Source organism: Rattus norvegicus, chromosome 2, assembly GCF_021556685.1.
Source record: "Rattus norvegicus strain SHRSP/BbbUtx chromosome 2, alternate assembly SHRSP_T2T, whole genome shotgun sequence".
In the NCBI taxonomy this organism is placed as follows: Eukaryota; Metazoa; Chordata; class Mammalia; order Rodentia; family Muridae; genus Rattus; species Rattus norvegicus.
Window position 1 is genome coordinate 205,803,848 of NC_141535.1, and position 20,128 is coordinate 205,823,975.

The window sequence follows — 20,128 nt, forward strand, 5'->3', positions numbered from 1 at the left end:
TGAAAAAATGTTATACAGGTCTATCCGGCCTGATACTTACTTTATAGCCTAGGCCAGGATCCAAGTTACAACTCTCCTGCCTCAGACTCCCAATTACTGTAAACATGGATATGCACCACCATGTATATATGTACAAATATACTTTTGCATGTTCTTTTTCCTTTAAAAAATATATTTAGCTCTGTGTGTGTGTGTGTGTGTGTGTGTGTCTGTCTGTCTGTCTGTCTGTCTGTCATGGGGAGAATATGTGGAAGTCAGATAATAAATGGGTAAGTTGGCGCTATCCTTCCACCACGTGGGTCTCAGGTGATTAGGCATGGCAGCAAGGGCCTTAACCCACTGAGCCATTTTACTGACTCTGCATTCTCTTTTATTTCCTTAATTTCCTGTATACTTACCATCAGTTAATATACATTTAAAGGGTATTCCTTCAAATACATGAGAAAGCGTACCAAATTCATGCAGACACCTCCTGGAATCCTCGTCTTCAGCCAGCCTGGCTGCTACCCGGCTGTATCAGGTTCCCCGAGTTCCCCTCATCTCTCTCCTCATTGGAGCTTCATGTCCTGACTCTTTATCATCGTGTTTGTGCTACACCACTGGTGGAACAGCCTAGACATTTTCTACCTAAGAGAATATGGAAAAATTAATTCCTCGAGAAGTTACTTGTATGTAAGTGACTTTAGCCAGTGTTCACACTTTATCATTCAGCGGAGTGTGGGGTTCAAGGAGGAAGTTATTTTCCTTCAGGATCTATAAGGTATTGCTCCCTTGTCTTCTGGCATCTAGTTACTGATAGCAACCATGTCATTCTGATTCCCAAACCTTTGTGCAGAACCTGTGATTGTATGATTCCCTTTCTCCCCACATCCCCTTCTTACATATAAATGTTACACTTGCCCACCAGAGCTAGACTCCGTGGAGCCTCTACTTGAACCTGGACCTTTTTAACCAGCATAAGTTAGAAATTAGGCTAATGATTTCCAGGGTAAGTCATGAAAAATAGCCTGTCTCCTTCTACCCACCTGTGATGGTTTGTATATGCTCAGCCCAAGAAGTGGCACTATTAACAGGGGTGGCTTTGTTGAAGTAGGTATGTCACTGTGGGTATGAGCTTTAATACTCTAGTCCTAGATGCCTGGAAGTCAGTATTCTGCTAGCAGCCTTCACACGAAGATGTTAAGCTCTCAACTTCTTCTGTACCATGCCTGCCTGGATGCTGCCATGTTCCCCTCTTGATGATAATGGGCTGGACCTCTGAACCTGTAAGCCAGTCTCAATTAAATGTCCTTTATAAGACTTGCCTTGGTCATGGTGTCTGTTCACAGCAGTAAAACCCTGAGATACCACCCTTTCTCTCTCACTTCATTACAGATGACATTAGGATTGTGTTAGTCTATTCTTGATGATGTAACAAAATACATTAGACTGAGTAATTTATAAGTAGCATAAATGTATACTTGTTCTATACACTGTGATGTCCAATGTCAAGAGATAGCCAAATTTAGCTGAACATGACAATGTATACCTTTAACCCCAGCACTCAGGAGGAAGAGGCAGATGCATCTTTGTAAGTTTGTAAGTTTGTAAGTTCGAGGCTAACCTGGACTCCATAGCAACTTCCAGGCCAGCTAAAGCTAAATAATGAGATTATGTTTCTAAATAGATAAAAGATGGATGGATGGATGGATGGATGGATGGATGGATGGATGGATGGATGGATGGAACAAGCAAACAAATGGAGTACAAGGTGCATGGGTGTGAGGTGGGACCTTTGTTTCCAAGATGGTACCTGTTCTAAAGTCTTCAGATAGTTAAAGGGGTAAACTCTATGTGTTCACATGTCAGAATTTGAAAGAATTAGGCTGCTTCTTTGTGTTTGTTTTGAGACAGGGTCTCTTGTAGCCTGTGCTAGCTATTAATTACCTACATAGCCAAGGATGACATTGAATTCCTAGCTCTCTCGCTCTATCCCTTCCAAACTTTAGGATTATAGGCTTCCACTTCTCCAATGCCCTCCCAACCACCAAAAAACCAAGTATCTTTTTGATTGAGTTTTCAGTCTATTCTTTTTTGCTTTAAAATATTTTTCTTTAAAAGATGTATTCTTTGAAAAGTTATAGGTACACAACATTTCTGAATCAAATCCACTCCTAAAGCCCCTTAAATCTCCCTAAGCTTCCTTAGCACATCTCCCTTCCAAAGGTCATGTCCTTTCTGTTTATTTTTTTTTTACTTTTATGTAACCCACTGTGTTCAATTAGCACTGCTCAAGCATACATGGGTGTAGGGCCATCCCCTGGGACATGGGTAACATACCAGTGGTTATGCCCTAAACAAATGTGACACTTCCTCCCGTGGCAGTCATCAACTGCTAGGAGCTTCTCAGCTAAGGGCAAGACCTCAGGAGCATTTCCCCTGTCTATAACGGTATTAGGACCGATTTTATGCATGGTCTTATGCATGTCTACTGCTCTGAGTTCATACAGCAGCATGTTCTGCCCAAAGGACAGCATTGTACAGCACTCCTCCTCTTTCCCCAAGTCTTTCTACCTTGACCCCCTTCTGTGATGTTTCCTGAGTCATAGGGCTGGCAGGTCAACGTAGATGCTAAATCTATGGTTGAGTACCCAATAGTCACTCATCCTTAGCATTTTAATCAGTTATGAGTCTCTCCATTAACCACCAGTCCTAACCCCCCTCCCCAAGTAAACACTTTTTGTTTTGTTTTTGAGACATTCTCACTATTTAACCCTGGTTGTTCTACAACTTGCTCTACTGACCAGGCTGGCCTCACAATCATAGACATCCACCCGATTCTGACTTCTAGGCGGTGGGATTAAAGCAGTGTAATCCATGCCCACTTAAACCTTGACAGCCCAGGATTGCCACTAATTTTTCATAGCATTTGTGCTGCACTGTCTCTGCTTCCTATGGTTTTACTTAGGTTATAAGGCCAAAGGTTTCCATACACTTTTTTTGTACCTCTCTGGCAATTGTAGTGGTTGAGCCTTGTTCTGTCCCCTCACTTTTCTTTCCTCTTACTTCGCTCCTTGCTTGAACTTTTCCACTCCCAATATCTCTCTTCTCTACCTTTTTATTAAAAACTCTGTATTCGACTATCTTCCTTATGACTGCACACTTTCCCATGGCCTGGTGATAGTTTCTTGTTTTCACACGTACTCCAAGCTGAAGACTCAAAGGATTAAAAGCCTGGACCCACATCAGAGCACATGGATATTTATCATTTCTTCTTTATTTCTTCAGTGACTCCAACAATGCATTCTTTAGTTTCCATGAGTTGGCATATTTTCTGTAGTATTAACATCATAATGTTAATGTCTAGCTTTATCCCATGGTGCCTAAATAGAATACAAGGTATTATTTTAATTTTCCTTTATTTGTTGAGACATGCTTTATGTCCTAATATGTGATCAGTTTTGGATAAACTCCCATGGTCTGCTGAGAAGAATGCATTTCTTGTTTGTTTGTTTTGATCTTTTGTTTTTGTTTGTTTTGTATGTAACATCTCTGGCTGTCCTGGAACTTGCTATATAAGCTAGGCAGGCCTCAAACTCATAGAGATCCGACTACCTCTGCCTCCCAAGTCCTGGGATTAAAGGTGTGTGCTGCCACTGCCTGGTTAGAATGCATATTTAGTGTTTGAGTGAACGTTCTCTAGATGCCTATTAACTGTTTTATTTATGATGTTACCTAAAATCCAATGTATTTCTGTTTAATTTTTGTCTAGATGAATCTGATTATTGGCAAGGGTGAACTCTGAAGTCACCTACTACCTGTGTTTTGGAGTCAGTCTGGGATTGGACACTTAATAGAATTTCTTTTGTGGAACTGGGCACTTGTATGTTTGGTGCAATCATGTTACATTTGTAGTATCTATTGATGGATTGTTCCTTTAATGATGAAATGACTTCCTTCTCTCTTCTGATAAATTTTAGAATAAAATCTATTTTGTCAGATGTTGTGAAAATTACAACTGCTTGTTATTTTTTATCCCCATTTGCTTGGATGACCGTTTATCATCCTTTTATACTGAGATTTTTTTAACCTTTGATGATACAAGATACTTTTTTCTTGGAGGCAACAAAAAGATGGCTTTAATCCAATCTGTTAGTCTGTGTCTTTTATTGGGGAGTTGCAACCATTAGTATTCAGAGTTATTACTGGAAAATCCACTTTCATTTCTGCCATTTTGTTGATTTTGTGGCCCTTCATCAACATCTTTTGACTAATTGTTCTGGTATTCTTTATTTAGCGCCCTGTGACCTCTTATGCTGTTTATACTTCTCTTCAGTCCAAAGTATTCCTTTGAGTATCCTCTGTAGATCTGGCTTAGGAATCATAAATTCCGTTAATCTGCTTTCATCACGAACATTTTATTTGCTTCTTCAACTTCAGTAGACAGTTTGTTGAGTCCAATGGTTTAGATTGGAAGCTGTGGCCTTTGAGAACTTGGAACACATCTTTCCAGGTTCTTCTGAACTTTAGAAGTTTCTATCCAATGATTAGCCAATATTCTTCTGGGTTTTTCTTTATAAATGGCATAACCCTTTCTCTCTTGCAGCTTTTAATATCTGTTTTTGTGTTCTGTTTCTAATGTTTGACTCTAATAAGTCACAGGGGTTTTCCTTTGAAGTGATGTTTATTTGTCATTCTATAGATTCTTGTACCTGAGTGAGCAACCCTTTCTCTAGACTTGAAAATTTATCATGAAAAATCTTAATGAAAATATTTTTCGATGCGTTTCTTCTCACGTTCTTTCTTTTTCCTAAGCTCATAATTTGAAGGTTAGATGTTTTCACAGTCCTCCCAAACTCTCCAGTGTTCGATTCCTGTATTTTAAAAAGGTTTCATTGATCTGTACTGAGTGACCCAAATCTTTCCCTTGTCCCAATTCTGGAAAGTCCCAATCCTGTTTCACACAATTCATGCTATCCTAAGCCTCTCCTTCGAGGTTTTCGTTTGGCTGGTTGCACTTTTCATCTCCAGTATATTTTGGTTTCACTTTTCTACAGCACTTCTTTCTTCTTTATTGAATTCAAATTTCATATTATATACTGACTTCCCCATTTTGTTCTGCCCTTTGCTTTAATTCTCTTGGAGTACAATTGTGTTTTCTAAGAATCAGTTGACAATAGTTATGATCATTCTCTTGAATTCTTTGTCAGAAAGTTCTTCAAGGCCATTCACTCTGGAGACCATTACTATGGGTTAATAATTTTTGGAGGAGACACGTCGTCTTGGTTTTCTGTGTTGTTTTCTATGCTATGGGCTATGCATCTGGAATTAGTTAAGTTTGTCTTTCTTTCTTTCTTTCTTTCTTTCTTTCTTCCTTTCTCTCTTTCTTCCTTTCGTTCTTTCTTTTCTTGCCATTGTTCTTCTTTCAGTGGAGACATTTACAATGTTCAGGAAGGGATTGTATTCCTGAAGGGACTAAGTCATAGTAGGTTTGAGATATTTTCTTCTATGAAAGCTGCTATTGAGTTCAATAGTATCTATTTAAAATTTGGCTCTGAGAGTCAGCTACAGTCTGGTTAGTGGCTATGGCTTCTAGGATCAAGAACTGAAATGGAATTCCCAAGGCAACTTACACAGTTCAACCTGGAGGAAGCCAAGACTCTTACCTGGTCCACGAGGTTGCCAGGCACCTTGAAAGCATTTGTCCTAGGTGTCATAGGCGCATCGAAGTAGAAGCCAAGCCTCTCGCTTGATATGAAGCAGGCAGTACACCTGGAACGGGTGACTTTGTGGCAAAGCCAGCAGGTCTCTTACTTGATGTGTGAGGCCCTGTAAGCAGGCAACTGGCAGGTGATCAGGGTGTGGGGGTTGTTAGGGAAGAGGAGTTGTCAGAAGAGGCAAAGGGTTCCAGAGGGGCAATCAATAGGGCTTTGGGAGTTCAGAGAAGACAGGTCTCTGGAGGAGGAGGCACAGAGTCATGGTGAGCAGAAGGCTGGTATGGCTACTCCTTAAGAGAAAGAGGCCCATAGTAGGCTGGGGACTGGGATCCCAAGAGATGGGTGGTTGGAGCTTTAGATGATCTTTTAAAAAATAAGGACATTTGACTTACTACAAGGAAGATGCCTCCTGACTCAGTATCTTCCCAAAAAACTTGTTTGTCCTTGGTGTCCTTTCTCAACTGCCCTCTACCTCTTTACCATTCCCTCTGGGCTTAAATTTCAACATAAGCAATTTAGAGGCATTTAATTGAAACTTTAGTGAGAGACACTGAGTCAGAACCATGCATGCCTTGGGCCATTTCTAGATTCCTCTCTTGGGATTGGCAGGAGATATGGAGATCTGGACAAAGGACGAAGATAGCCAAGGGGCTGCCATGATTTTAGCCATAGCTGTTCCACTTCTCCAATATACTAAAAGAAAACTTAGGAATGTCCCCTATTTAACTGAAACCTTAGTGAGAAACACAGAGTCGGAACCGTGCATGCCTTGGACCATTTCTAGATTCCTCTCTCTTGGGATTGTCAGGAGATAAGAATGCTAGTGGGTGTTACTAAATTTAGGAGCAGTTTGCTGTTAGCAAAATAAGCCAGAACATCACTTATCCCCGCATCCTCCTCCCCGCAACCACACACTACCAGAACTTTTAAGATCCTGTCTTTGTCTTGAATTTTCTGAAAGTTCACAAAGATCTATCAAGGTCAAACTCTATTTTCCTCCTTACATTAACCCAAGGAAATCCCAAAGTTTAGTGGATACCTCAACTTAAAAATTTAATTCTCTTACCTAAGAATTAGTTCTTTGGTCTGGGGGCGTGGCACTGCGGATGCCTTGTCTCACTTCTGCAAGTCTGGGTTAATCCCTGATACTATGAGCAAAACCTCAATTATCAACTGACTCAGGAGTTCCCCCATCCAAATGGCACAGATTTCTAGTAAAAGAGTTAAACACGCACACACATATTAGCAGACAGTTGAACACCTTCCTGAGTGCAGTGAATCCGTAGCTTTACCTCACTACCTTGATTCACCCATTCAGCAAACGTTTACTTAGAACCTCTTTTTGTTTAAATATGCTAAGAAAAAACAGGCAATCAGAGTTTTGTTTGTTTTTGAGACTGAGTCTCATTAAGTCACTCTCACTGGCCTTGAAGTCACAGAAATCCCCTTCTCTCTGCCTCCTGAGTTTTAAGAATAAAAAAGCAAAAAAAAATTTTTTTCTTTTTTTGAAGTTTTCCTTATCCAACTTTGTCTGGCATTCATTCATTTCTTTTGGTTTCTTTCACGTGAGCTGAGTTCAGTAGTGGTGCTTGTCTGTCTGTAGTCTGTTCAGATTTGAGTCACAACCTAAAATGACAAGACAACTGTGGGTCTGAGCGGGAACGAGCGCAGGTCAGTGATCACTGGACAGCCTTTCAGTCAGAGGCTCCTAACTATAGCTACCTTCAGGCTAGTTCTTAGGTAGTCAGAGAAAACCCTTCCGTCCTTTCCTATCCAGCTAATCTGGAAAATGCAAGGCAGTGAGCCTGGAATTACCTTCCCATTCAGCTGACAGGTTCCACCCAAGCCACCACCTTACACTGGCCATCCACTCTCAAGTCACCCCTCTACCCCGGCCTTCTGCAGTTTACTTGACACAGTGCATCTCCCCCCAGGGCCGGAAGGAGATGGATTTGGTAGAAGGAAGGGCCTAAGGTTCTACTCTTGTTGTTGAGGTTAAGGATCTCTGGCCTTAAACTTTTGATACTCTACCGCCAACCTTAACTTTCTTTTTGAGACGGAATATCACTCCTGGCTAATCTGGAACTTAGTACGCAGTCCACGGTAGTCTAGATCTCATGACGCTCTTTCCACTTTAGCATCCCGAAAGCTGGGATATAGGCCTTTGCCACACACCTGGCCCCAGCTTGACTCAAAGCCTGTTTTCAGTGGTGCCTGGATCAGTTTGGGCCTCTATGGTGTTCTACTGAACAAGTCGGCTTGCTTCTGGGACCCTTCCCTTGTCGCTCCACTGTGGCTGCCTTAGTTCCCGAGAGAGGCATTCATCTTTCTACTTCTCAGCTTCCAGAATTTCTGTGGCAGTCATCTCTCCTTATCTGCCTCTCTTGGTTGTTTACAAAGAAAGAAATTCTGTTGCCATGATACCACCGAAAGTGTCAGCGTGGAGGGAAGTGAAAGTGTTCACCATCTTAGAACAGAGGTCATTTCTATTCTTATTTCAAGTTATGCCTTGCCCTCTCTGACGTCACAAGGTCTCCTTAGTGAATTGAACAACAGCAATACTTGTTCTGACAGAGCTCAGGAGCCTGGGCACCGCTGACCACCCTCATTCAAAGCCTCCACATTGCCCTTCTGCAGGTGTCCACTCTCTCCTTTATTCTGACCCTTATCTCTCTTTCTCAGTGCTTTGAGCAGGACCCTTCTGTGCTATGTAAGCTATCCTAACTCCAGTCACACACGGCAACAGCCCGAGTTATGTGTATAAGTAAGAAATGCACAGGTAAAAATTCATCCTCTCAACAACTCAATGAGTGAGGTTTTATTAAGTAGCACATTTTACAGATGAAGAAGCCAGGCACTAAGAGCTTAAGTAACTGAAGTGGCCTTTTAACTACTGCGCATATTGCCTCTGCAAATGTGGGCATGCATGGTTTCCCTTGAAGTCCATTCATACATTCCTAGGCTTCCTCATGTACCTATAGTCTGCCTACCCACCACATACTGTCTGACAACCTTGCCTTTGGTATTTTTTTTTAATTTTGGTATGTGTGTGGCTGTCTATGTATGAGTGTGTGTGTGTGTGTGTGTGTGTGTGTGTGTGTGTGTGTGTGTGTGTGTGTGAAAGAGAGAGAGAGAGAGAGAGAGAGAGAGAGAGAGAGAGAGAGAGAGAGAGAGAGAGAGCGCATGTGTAGAGCTTGTGGAAGTCACTTCTTTCCTCTTACCATATGAGTCCTGGGTAACAAGCTTACTTGATAGCAGTCGAGATGGGAAGATCCACCCTAAATGTCAGGGGCACCATTCCTCAGGCTGGGTCTTACCCTGAGTGAAAATGACACAGGGAGCTGAGCACTGACATCTGTAACACTCAGCTTCCTGTCTGGATGCACTGTGGTCAGCTGCCTTGGCACCTGCCATCAGGTCCCCCACTGTGATGGCCTATACCCTCAGACTCTGCACCAAAAATAGAACCTTCTTTTTGTAATTTTCCTCCCCAAGTATTTTGTTACAGCTAAGAAGGAAGTCATTACCATAGCCCTGGTGAGAAAAACCACACTGAATGTCCCTGCTGTTGAGTGTGACCGCACCTACCACATGCCATAATGACAGACCGGAAAGCTCTCTGCAGCTGGAAGTCAAAGTAAAATCTTGTTTACACGTGTTGAGATAGCACAGGCTTCCTACAACTTCACTATGCTGTCTCGAACTCGAATTCTTCATCTCCTCCCTCAGTCTTCCAAGTGCTGTGATTATAACTGTGTGCCAACACATTCAGCTTCAAGATTGTGTGCGTGTGTGTGTGTGCGTGTGTGTGTGTGCGTGTGTGTGTGTGTGTGTGTGTGTGTGTGTGTGTGTGTGTGTGTTGTGGATAAACTTGCACACATTGGGTTGAAAGATGACTCGGAGTTAAGAGCGCTTACTACTCTTGCAGAAGATTCAGGTTGGGTTCCTATGGGTTCCACCCACAGGATGGCTCTCAGTTGCCTCAATACCATTACAAATGGTGGCTACAATGACCATAGTAATGCAGATGCATCTTTGATAAACTGTTTCTACTTCCTTGTGACATAAACTGAGCAACAAGAGCATTGGGTCTAAGGGTAGTTTTGTTTTCAGTTTATTGAGGAACCTCCGTGCTGTCTTCCAGTTGTTTCCTCCTAAGCTGTATTCTCGCCAGTAACCAAGAAGACCTATTTGTCCTCACTTCCTTTCTCAGCACATGCTGCCTGCTGAGCCCATGGTAGCCAGCCTCACTATGGTTTGTGCTTTCATTGTTCTGGTGTTGAGTGATGATGATGATGATGATGATGATGATGATGATGATGATGATGTGAGGATGATCTCGTCCGCCTCTTGGATGCTTCCATGTCTTTTATTTGGGTTTATTTCTCTATGTTTTTTCTTCCTCTTATAGGTTCTAGGTAGTAATCTGTTTCCAGATGTATAATTGTCATATATATTCTCCTGTTCTATAGACCATCTCTTCTTTGTCCTGTTGACTGCTCTCTTTGTTTAAGAAAGCTTTTTTTGGGCCTTATTGGGCACCAATGGAAGGAGAAGCCATTTTCCTGCCAAGGTGGACCTCCCACCCCAGTGTAGGGGAATGTGGGGGGGTGAGAAGAGGGGGTGGACGGGGAGAGAACACCCTTATAGAGGAATGGAGGGGGATGGGATAGGGGGCTTATGTCCAGGAAACCAAGAAAGGGAATAACATTCTAAATGTAAATAAAAATATCCAATAAAAAAAAGACAAAAAGAAAAAAAAGCTTTTTATAAAACGTGTGTGTGCATGTGTCTGTGTGTGTGTGTGTGTGTGTGTGTGTGTGTTTATATATTCATGTCGACATCAAGAATTTCCTCAACCATTCTGTCCTTATTTATTGCAACAGTCACTCTCTCACTCTGAAGGTCTAAGACTGAGCTAGGCTGGCTGGCCAGTAAACTCCTGAGACCCGTCTTTGCCTCCCCAGTACTGGTGGCATGTGTGTTACGCGGCTACTTACATGGATGCTAGGGACCCAAACTCAGTCCTCGTGGTTCCCTATCGTCCATTCTGATGATTTTTGCTGCTGCTGCTGCTACTGTTTGCTTCATTTGTTGAGAGGTCTCATGGAACAGGCTCAAACTCCATATGTAGCCTAGGATGACTTTCAACCTCTGATCCTCCTGCCTCTACCTCCCATCTACAAGTGTAGATGGGCACCCTGTGCTGGTTGTGCTTTGTTTGCTTTGCTTCTTGTTGTTGTTGTTGTTGTTGTTGTTCTTGTTGTTGTTGTTGTTCTTGTTCTTGTTCTTGTTCTTGTTCTTGTTCTTGTTTTCTCTTTGCCAACTTAAGACAAACTAGAGTTATCTGGGAAGAGGAACCTCAATAGACAAAACCCTTCCCTCAGATTGCCTGTAGACCATGTCAGTAGGGCATTTTCTTGAATGATATGGGAGGCCTAAGCCTACTTGGGGCAGCGATAGTCCTAGACAGGTAGTCCTGGGTGTGTATAAGAGAGAAGACTGAACAAGGCATGGAGAGCTAGCAACTAAGTAGTGTGTCTCTGTGGTTCCTGTCTCCATGTTCCTGACTTGAGTTCCTGCCATGGGTTCCCTTCCCAGTAAACCTCAACTGTAAGCTAAAATAAACTTTCTCTTCTCCATATTGGGTTTGGTCATGATCTTTATCACAGCAATATAAGGCAAATTAATACACATTCTCATGTCTGGTTTATTCAGTTAACAATAACAGCTCCCATTTACTGACCACTACCAACAGCAGGCCACTGTTTTCCATAAAATAGGACTTAAGGGAGGCTCTGCCTCACTCTTCCTACAAAGATGGAAACTGAGGGTTAGAGAACAATTTGCCTGATCTCAGGATCACGTAATTACTGCCAACTTTAACATTTCCACTTAAGAATGCATGCCTAGGAACTGGAGAGATGGCTCAGTGGGTAAAGTGTTTGCTTTGTAAGCATGAGGACCTGCGTTTGAATCCCCACTACTCATGTAAAAAACCTAACAATCTACTGGTTCCCACTAATAATTCCAATGCTGGGAAATAGAAACTAGCCAGTCCCTAGGGCTTGCTGGCTAGACAATCTTGCTAATTGGTGGCCTTCAGTTTCCTTAAGAGACTCTCCAAAAATAAGTCAAAAAGTAATAAATAAAACAAGACACCCAATATTGACTACTGACCACACACTAGTGGGAGATTGAACCAAACACTTAAAATAAAAACACCTAAGTGCATCTTTTCTTGAGCTTTCCAAAGCTGGTGTAGTATTCGAAGCATGAGCTCGACCCTTCTGTGTTCTTGGCTATTCCCCTTGTTCTTTTGCTATGATCTTTGTTGACATTTCAGGGCTAGCATCGGCAATACCGCTGTTTTGTTTGTTTGTTTTAGTTTTTGTTTTTTAACAGAGCCTAGGGTGCCCTTGAAAAAATATGCCTTTCACCCCGAGATAATTGGTTCAGGATCCCAACGCCTTTATTTATCATCACATGGAGCTGATTTGCACAGAATCTGGCTTTGATGCCTGAAGGTTGGCTTGACGCCAAGCAGTCATTGTTGGAGATTCTGGCTGTTGGATGTTCAGATGCAATCTGCTGCTGCGTACTGACTAGCCCTATTAATAGGAGTTCAAACACAACTTCACAAGCATCCCTGGGAGGTCCTGGGAGGACAGGTCTGAGTAGCTGTTCAGACAGAGTCGAGAAGTGTCATCGGACAGGACAGTGTGCCCTTGACGCTGTGTTAGGGACGTAGAAAGGCATCTAAAGCATGCTAGCAGGACCCCTTCACGCCCACTCTCACTTGAGCTCTCTATTTTGAGAACACGATATGCCCCAATTAGGTGTCTGTGTTTCCCACAGCTCCTTAGAGCAGGGATTATGTCATTAATTCAAAAAGCATTCATTGCGTGCTTCTTGCCACTGCCAGACATTGTACAAGGAGCCAGAATCCTCATTCATTCTTGTACACACCTCGTAAAGAGGCTAGCACATGGCATATTCAATTCATGGCACATTCATATTCAATGCGTATGATGAGTAAAATATTACTCACTGAAGAGGAGAAACACAACACTGAATTGGCTTGAATAATGAGGAATTTTCAGATGCAATGTGTTCTCGAGGTTGGCAACAACAACCAAATCATAAAAAGTGACAGTTTACCTTGAGCAAATATGATAGACATTTAAATGTGTTTCTATTTATTTTGTGGTTAAAAACTAGAACATTCCCAATCTGTCAAATATTTTGGTTGTTTGAGGGTTAAACATACACTTGGTACTATTAATTTAAAAGAAATGCTACCCAAACAAAACATAAATCATCCCCTGATGATCAAAAGACAATGTGGGCCTCTCGCAACTGCCATTAGGGGACCATTTGTCATTGGCTGGGCTCTAGCTGTACATGGGGTTAAGAGTCTAGATTAATAAATGCTTGCTCTGTTGCTGTGATTTATTTTTTATGCACAGTTAATGATACATAATTATGAGACCCCCCCAGGCTACAGTCAATCATTTAAAAAAATAATTTGAAGCAAAGGAAAGTGGTACCAATGAAGGCTGCTCCTTAAAGTGACAAAAAACCAAATTCATTTGAAAGATAATAGGTAGGTAGGTAGGTCTCAGAAGAGAAGGCTGGGAGCCCAGGCTCAGAACAAAATAGCAGAGATTAAGGGAGGCCAGGCAGCAGGAAAGCTAGCTAAGATGCTTTGTGGATATAAGGTCCCAGACCTTCCGTGCCACCTCCACAGAGTCTGAGATAAGATGGCGGGAATATCTTGCTGGGGCAGAAGATACACAGTTTGGCCCCTTGAATGTATTGAGAAGCTGAGCCTTTTCTTCAGCAGACTCAGAAAAAAGCAATGGTCATTCCATACAGAGTGATTCTAAAACAAATCCAAACTATATTGCTTGTTATGAAAAGTAATGGCAGCCATAAATATAATACAAGTCTATTATGTTTTTAATTCAACAACAGGGCCTAGGGAGAGGGCTTGGTTGGCAAAAATGCTTATACAAATATGAAGGCCTGCAATTTATCCGCAGAATCCATGTTTTTTTTTTTTTAAAAAAAAGAGCCAAACGAAACTCAAGACGGATGATCAAAATGTGAATGCTTCACTCCTTCTTTAAATGAGGAAAAAGAATACCCTTGGCAGGGAAGGGAGAGGCAAAGATTAAAACAGAGACTGAAGGAACACCCATTCAGAGCCTGTCCCACATTTGGCCCATACATATACAGCCACCCAATTGGACTAGATGGATGAAGCAAAGAAGTGCAGACCGACAGGAGCCGGATGTAGATCGCTCCTGAGAGACACAGCCAGAATACAGCAAATACAGAGGCGAATGCCAGCAGCAAACCACTGAACTGAGAATAGGTCCCCTATTGAAGGAATCAGAGAAAGAACTGGAAGAGCTTGAAGGGGCTCGAGACCCCAAAAGTACAACAATGCCAAGCAACCAGAGCTTCCAGGGACTAAGCCACTACCTAAAGACTATACATGGACTGACCCTGGACTCTGACCCCATAGGTAGCAATGAATATCCTAGTAAGAGCACCAGTGGAAGGGGAAGCCCTGGGTCCTGCTAAGACTGAACCCCCAGTGAACTAGTCTATGGGGGGAGGGCGGCAATGGTGGGAGGGTTGGGAGGGGAACACCCATAAGGAAGGGGAGGGGGGAGGGGGATGTTTGCCCGGAAACCGGGAAAGGGAATAACACTCGAAATGTATATAAGAAATACTCAAGTTAATAAAAAAAAAAAAGAAAGAAAAAAAAAAATAAAAAAAGAGCCAAATATGTCCATGATTGTATTCCTGGTGACAGAGAGATGGGGACAGAGGATCCCTAGTCCTCAATGGCTAGCCATCCTGGCTTGGTCGGCAAGTGCCAGGAAAAATGGAGAGACTGTCTCAGACAAGTTGGTGAGTTATTAAAGAAAACAAGCAGGGTTGACCTCTGGCCTCTGCATGCATACATATATGTGCTGTGTACACACATGTGCCTGCGTATACCTGAATAATACACACGTGTGCACACACAAAATAAAAACATAAATGTAAAATAAAATAAAATTTGATAAGAGCAATGTCACCTGCTCCCAGCCAAAGCATTCTACACTTGTGTCACATGTGGAGGAGATAAGGGAGGCTGGCAGTAGCAGGTGGCATTTGCTAATTAGTATGACTCCTCTCATAGGTCCAGACTAAGAGCGGGATGAAGGACTGCCACCCTTGTCTGCAGTCTGTATCTATCAATCTCCTTTGCCTGGGCTGAAGTCATAGAAGCACATCACTGTCATTGTCCTCAAACTTACTTTTTAAGTTGCTTTGGATTCCAGGAACAAAATTTGGCAAGACAGAAGCCCTTCTTCCTAGCCCATGGATATTTACTCATGAAGTGAATTCACTCTGGAGCAGAAGTACTCATTCCTGAGAACCACCTTGTCCCCTCAAGCAATAAGGACTTCTCTGGTCCACCCTCCTGGACCAGAGCTCAGACAATGAAGGGAGAAACCATGCTCTAACGCAGGACTACTTGACTACATGTGCTTTCTGTGTCTTGGCCCGATCTTTCTCTGTTTAAGTCTGCAGCTCATGTTAGTTCCCCAATAGACATGAAGGCCACTGGACCACTTTGTGTCTTCCTCTTTCCATTGGATAAAATCCCTGGGTTTTAACAGTACCTGTTTCTTTAACTGGTATCAAGAATGCATGGTCACGCTTCATTTGTTAGGGCCACCACAACCTAGGTTTTTACCCTAAAACTTCCACTTACATAAAATCTAAGCTAGACATGATAGCATATGCTAATGATCCTGACACTCGGGAAGGAGAGGCCAGAGGATGGCTGCAAGTTCAAGGCCAGCTCAAGGGGCATAGAGTTGCAGGCCACTGGGAGTGTCACATAACAAGACCCGGTCTAAAACCAAAGCAAACAATACAAACAAAAATAGGCCAAGATTACTTCTATCTATAGTCAAATACAACAGGAAGGCAAAGGATACTGATAAATTATGCACCCTGCTGAGCGATCTGACTGATCACCACCAGACTTTGGTGACCCTGAAGTCATTGAACTTCTTTGAAATGTTTCATACTGGAGAATGTAACTGTTCAAATGAGTACAGAAATAAACTAAAAGTTAATACGTAAATTTCACATGTATTTTTAAGGAGTCGGTGATTATTATTGTTATGTATGGGTACCTGTGTAAGGCTATATGAGCTTCTGTGCACCATGTATGTGCCTGATGCCCTCAGAGGGCAGGGAGCATCAGATCTGGAACTGGAGTTATAGGAGGTTGTGAGTGCCAAGAGCCAAAGTTAAGAGCATTTATTGCTCTTAACTGCTGAGCCATCTCTCCAGCATGAGAGCCAAAGTTATGTTTTAAGTTTTAAGAATGGATTCAGACAAAAGCTCAAGGAAAATTTTTATTAGAATGTAAAGTAAGATCCCCAACCAGGCAGGATGTAAATCTCAGCAGCCTCCAAGAGATGGAAAAGAGGAAAAGAAAGTCGTGTCCTTGAGGGAAGATGGAGTGTTCACAAACTTGCTTAGGAAAGGCATAGGAAGAAGAAAAGGAAAAGTTCCACTTTCCTGAGTAATTCATGAAAATGATGATTACTGTCCTGTGACTTCAGGAAGGGCAGAAGGTTTACACTATCTCATCAAAGGGCTGATTATCCCTCTTGTCCCCTTAGTTTAGGGACTTACCGAATTATTTCAAAATGTATGACAGCTGGACAGAGCAGCATTTGCCTTTAACCGTGGCACTTGGGAAACAGAGGCAGCTGGATTTCTGTGAGTTTCAGGTCAGCCTTGTTTACATGTGAGAATATGTCTCAAAAGGAGCAGGGCTGCAGGGCTACTCAAAAGGAGTAGGAGCAAGGTTGCAGGGCTGGTGTTAAACCCATCAGTCAACAATAAAATCACTACCAAAATTTTTTGAGTCAAATTTGAATCGAGGTTTAATGAAATGTTGGCCAGGTTGATGAACATTGGCCAAGAGCATTCTGGTGTTCCCAGAAAATGATAGTCATATCTGCAAAGGCAAATCCTTAAGGATATTCCCATCAGGCACGATCAGGGGCGAGCATGTATCCTGATGTACTTCCTGTCTACGTGTTCCTCCCACCTACAAGTGATCAAGGACATCTGGTGCAGTTGTGCCAAACAAACTTGTTTAGGGGAGAGAAAATATGTGGCTTGTTATCGCCTATAAACACCAGGCTCTAGCATTTCAGGGAGTATCTGCCCTTGGACAAGGAAGGGGCTTACAGGTTAGAGGACAATTTTTGTTTTATGGATATATATATCCCCTCCACCTCTTCCTTCCCGCTCTCCATCTCCCCTAACTACCTTCCATTCCTTCTACTTCTAGAACCCCTTGACTCCTCTTTCTTCTATTCCTACAGGGTTTTCTTACATAGCTCAGTCTTTACCAGAGCTATGTAGCCCAGGATTGTTTCAAACTTGTGAACTTGCCATTCTTACGCCTCCCTCAGCAGCCTCCTGAGTACTGGTACTGTAGGCGTCTTTCACCACACTCCACACTGAACACCTACTTAAGTTTCATTTGATCCAGGAAACCCCATAAAATGTATAGAACTGCATAGTCATTTTGACTGTGTTGGTTTAAGAGAGATTCTCACTTTATAGCTCAGACTGCCCTGGAATTTGTGGTGATTCTGTCTCAATTTCCCAAGTGCCAGGGTTACAGATCCGAGCCAGCACACCCCATGTACACCAGGGTTTTAAAGAGTCAGAGCCCCGGTGGCACATGCCGTAACTTCAGCAAAAGGATCAGGAGTGCAAGACCAAAGTTCAAGTCATCCTGGACTCGAGGCATGAGTTTAAAAAAAAAAAAGGTGGGGATGGGGCGTTTGGTTCTGCTTTTTCCCTCAAATGAATTTTCTAGAGTGCATTTAATCACATAAGTGATAAAGATTTTGTTCAAAGAATAAAACAATTGTCTACCTTTCTTTGGACAAAACTTTGCTCAAATGTTTTAATGTTTAGCAAATCTCGAAAGTGGTATCTTAAAGTAGCTCGTATGTGTCCCTACAGTCCTTGCACTTGGGAAACAAGGGTAGGTGTGTGGCAACCTGAAGGTATTCTGGGCCGAACGGCAAGTTCCAGGCCAGTCCAACACATGATGTGAGACAAAACCGAAGAAAAAGCTGCAGGGGTGAACACATTCAATCTCAACACTCAGGAGACAGAGGCGAGAGCCTGGTCTATACAGCAAGTTCCAGGCCAGCCAGCACCCCACAGTGAAGTCTTGTCTCAGAAAGCAAACTGACTAAAGATAAGCAGAAAGGGCTGCTGGGATGCTCGGTGGGTAAAGAAGCTAATGACCTGAGTTGAGCCTAGGCAAGGACCCACATGGCAGAAAGGACCAGTTCCTAAAGTTAGTGTACACACACACACACACACACACACACACACACACACACACACACACTTAAATAAATAAACATCTAAAATGTTTAAATGAGAGTATACAATGGTTTAGACTTCATGAGATATTACACATTAATTTACAACAAGCCTTCTGTATCTATGGGTTCTATAACCATGGATACAAACAAGAATTCGCCAAGACGAAAAATACTCAAGAAGAAAATCACATATGTACTGGACACGCATAGACTTTCCCATTACACAGAAAAATGTAACGACTGTTTACAAAGCCCTTTCAGTTGCCTTGAGTATTAGAAGAAAGGTAGAGATGGCTTGACATGTATGGGAAGATGGGAACAGGTTCCAGGGACATCTCATGCCATGTGCTATAAGGTGCTCGTTCACCCATGGCTTCGAGCATATTAGCCCACCATCAATACTTTCTATGGTAGTTCACCAGTTACTCTTCTTGAGGCTGTGACAACATTCCTAACAAAAGTAAATAGCTAAGGAAGGGCCTTGTTTGCTGCTTTCAATTACTATGTGTGCACATGTGTGATGTGCATGTCTGTGGTGGTAGGGTACATGTGTGACAGAAGTGTGGACATCAGAGAACAAGTTTGTAGGGTTGGGTTTTTTCCCTTTCACCTATGGGTTGGTTCTGGAGACCAAGCTGAGATCACCAGGCTTGCAGAGCACGTACCTGTATTTGAATGAGCCATCTCACTGGCCCAAGAAGGGTTTACTTTGACTCCTTTCAGAGAATCAGGTCAGAGAAGACATGATGTCAGGAGCTGGTCACACTGCATGTGCAGTCAGGAAGCAACAATAAATTCAAGCTCTTGGCTCTTCCTTCGATCTGGAGCCTAGCCCATAGAACAGTGCCACCTATGTTCAGGACGGATCTTCCCTTCTCCACTGACCCTTTCTGAAAAACATACTCTCAGGCACTCAGAGAAGTGATTCTTGCTGATTCTATATCCAGTCAAGTTGACAATGAAGAGAAGCCCCTACACTTAGAGAAGTTAACACATTATATTTCCACATGATTTAACAGAATTAAATTTTCTAGAATTAAGTGTTACCTCTAACTATTCTGATTCGTGATTCCTAGAATTGAGATTTATTCTTGCTCCAGACTCAATGAGCTGGAAAGAGGTGGTCTATTCTGAGCATCAACTGCACTCGGGGAACAGAGCCTGGAACTATCGCATCCAGGAAAGCCCGTGGTGAAGCTCAGGTGCTATATGGCTGTACCCTTTGAATTATGGTCCAGATCCTCATTTTTCTTGGCTACCCCAACATTTACCATTGTGATGGAGTTCAATCCTGGACCTGAACCTTATAGTTAACTATCTCTTCCCTACCTTGTTCTCTCTAGCCTTGAGGTGTACTAGAAACCACTAGAGTGGCATGGTCCAACTTATGTCTGAACTGTCTTACTCCTCAACCCCCCTTGGTTTCTGAAAGTAGAACAGTAGTATAAAGAAGAGCATGATGACGTCATGTCATTTGTTCCCCAAGCTGAGCACTGTGGACCAAATTGTGCTGCCACAAAATCCATAGGTTGAATCCCTGACCACCAGAATGTGACCAAAGCCATTAAAACTCAAGCTATGGGTACTTCTGCAGCTCAGCAGGTACAGGAACCCACTGCAGAGCCTGATGATCAGAGTCCTGTAATGAAAACCCATGCCACAGAAGGACCAAACCAACCCGCAAGTGGTCCTCCAAGTCCATACCCGCACAGCAGCACAGACATGCATGAAGACACACAGAGAGAATGAATACATAAGTGAAAAAATATTTTCAAAGAAAATATTAAGTTAAAATCCGACTACTAGGATGGAGTCACAATCCAAGAGTACTATTGCCTCTCTAGGAGGAGGCAGGAGAATCAGGAGAAATCATACTCAGAAACCAGGTGATTCAAAGGTATATTAAAAAGATGGTTAGGCTGTCTGCAACCCCAGGAGGGATGCCTCAAAGGGAAACAAGGTTTTCTGGTCCCCAGAAGTATAAGAAAA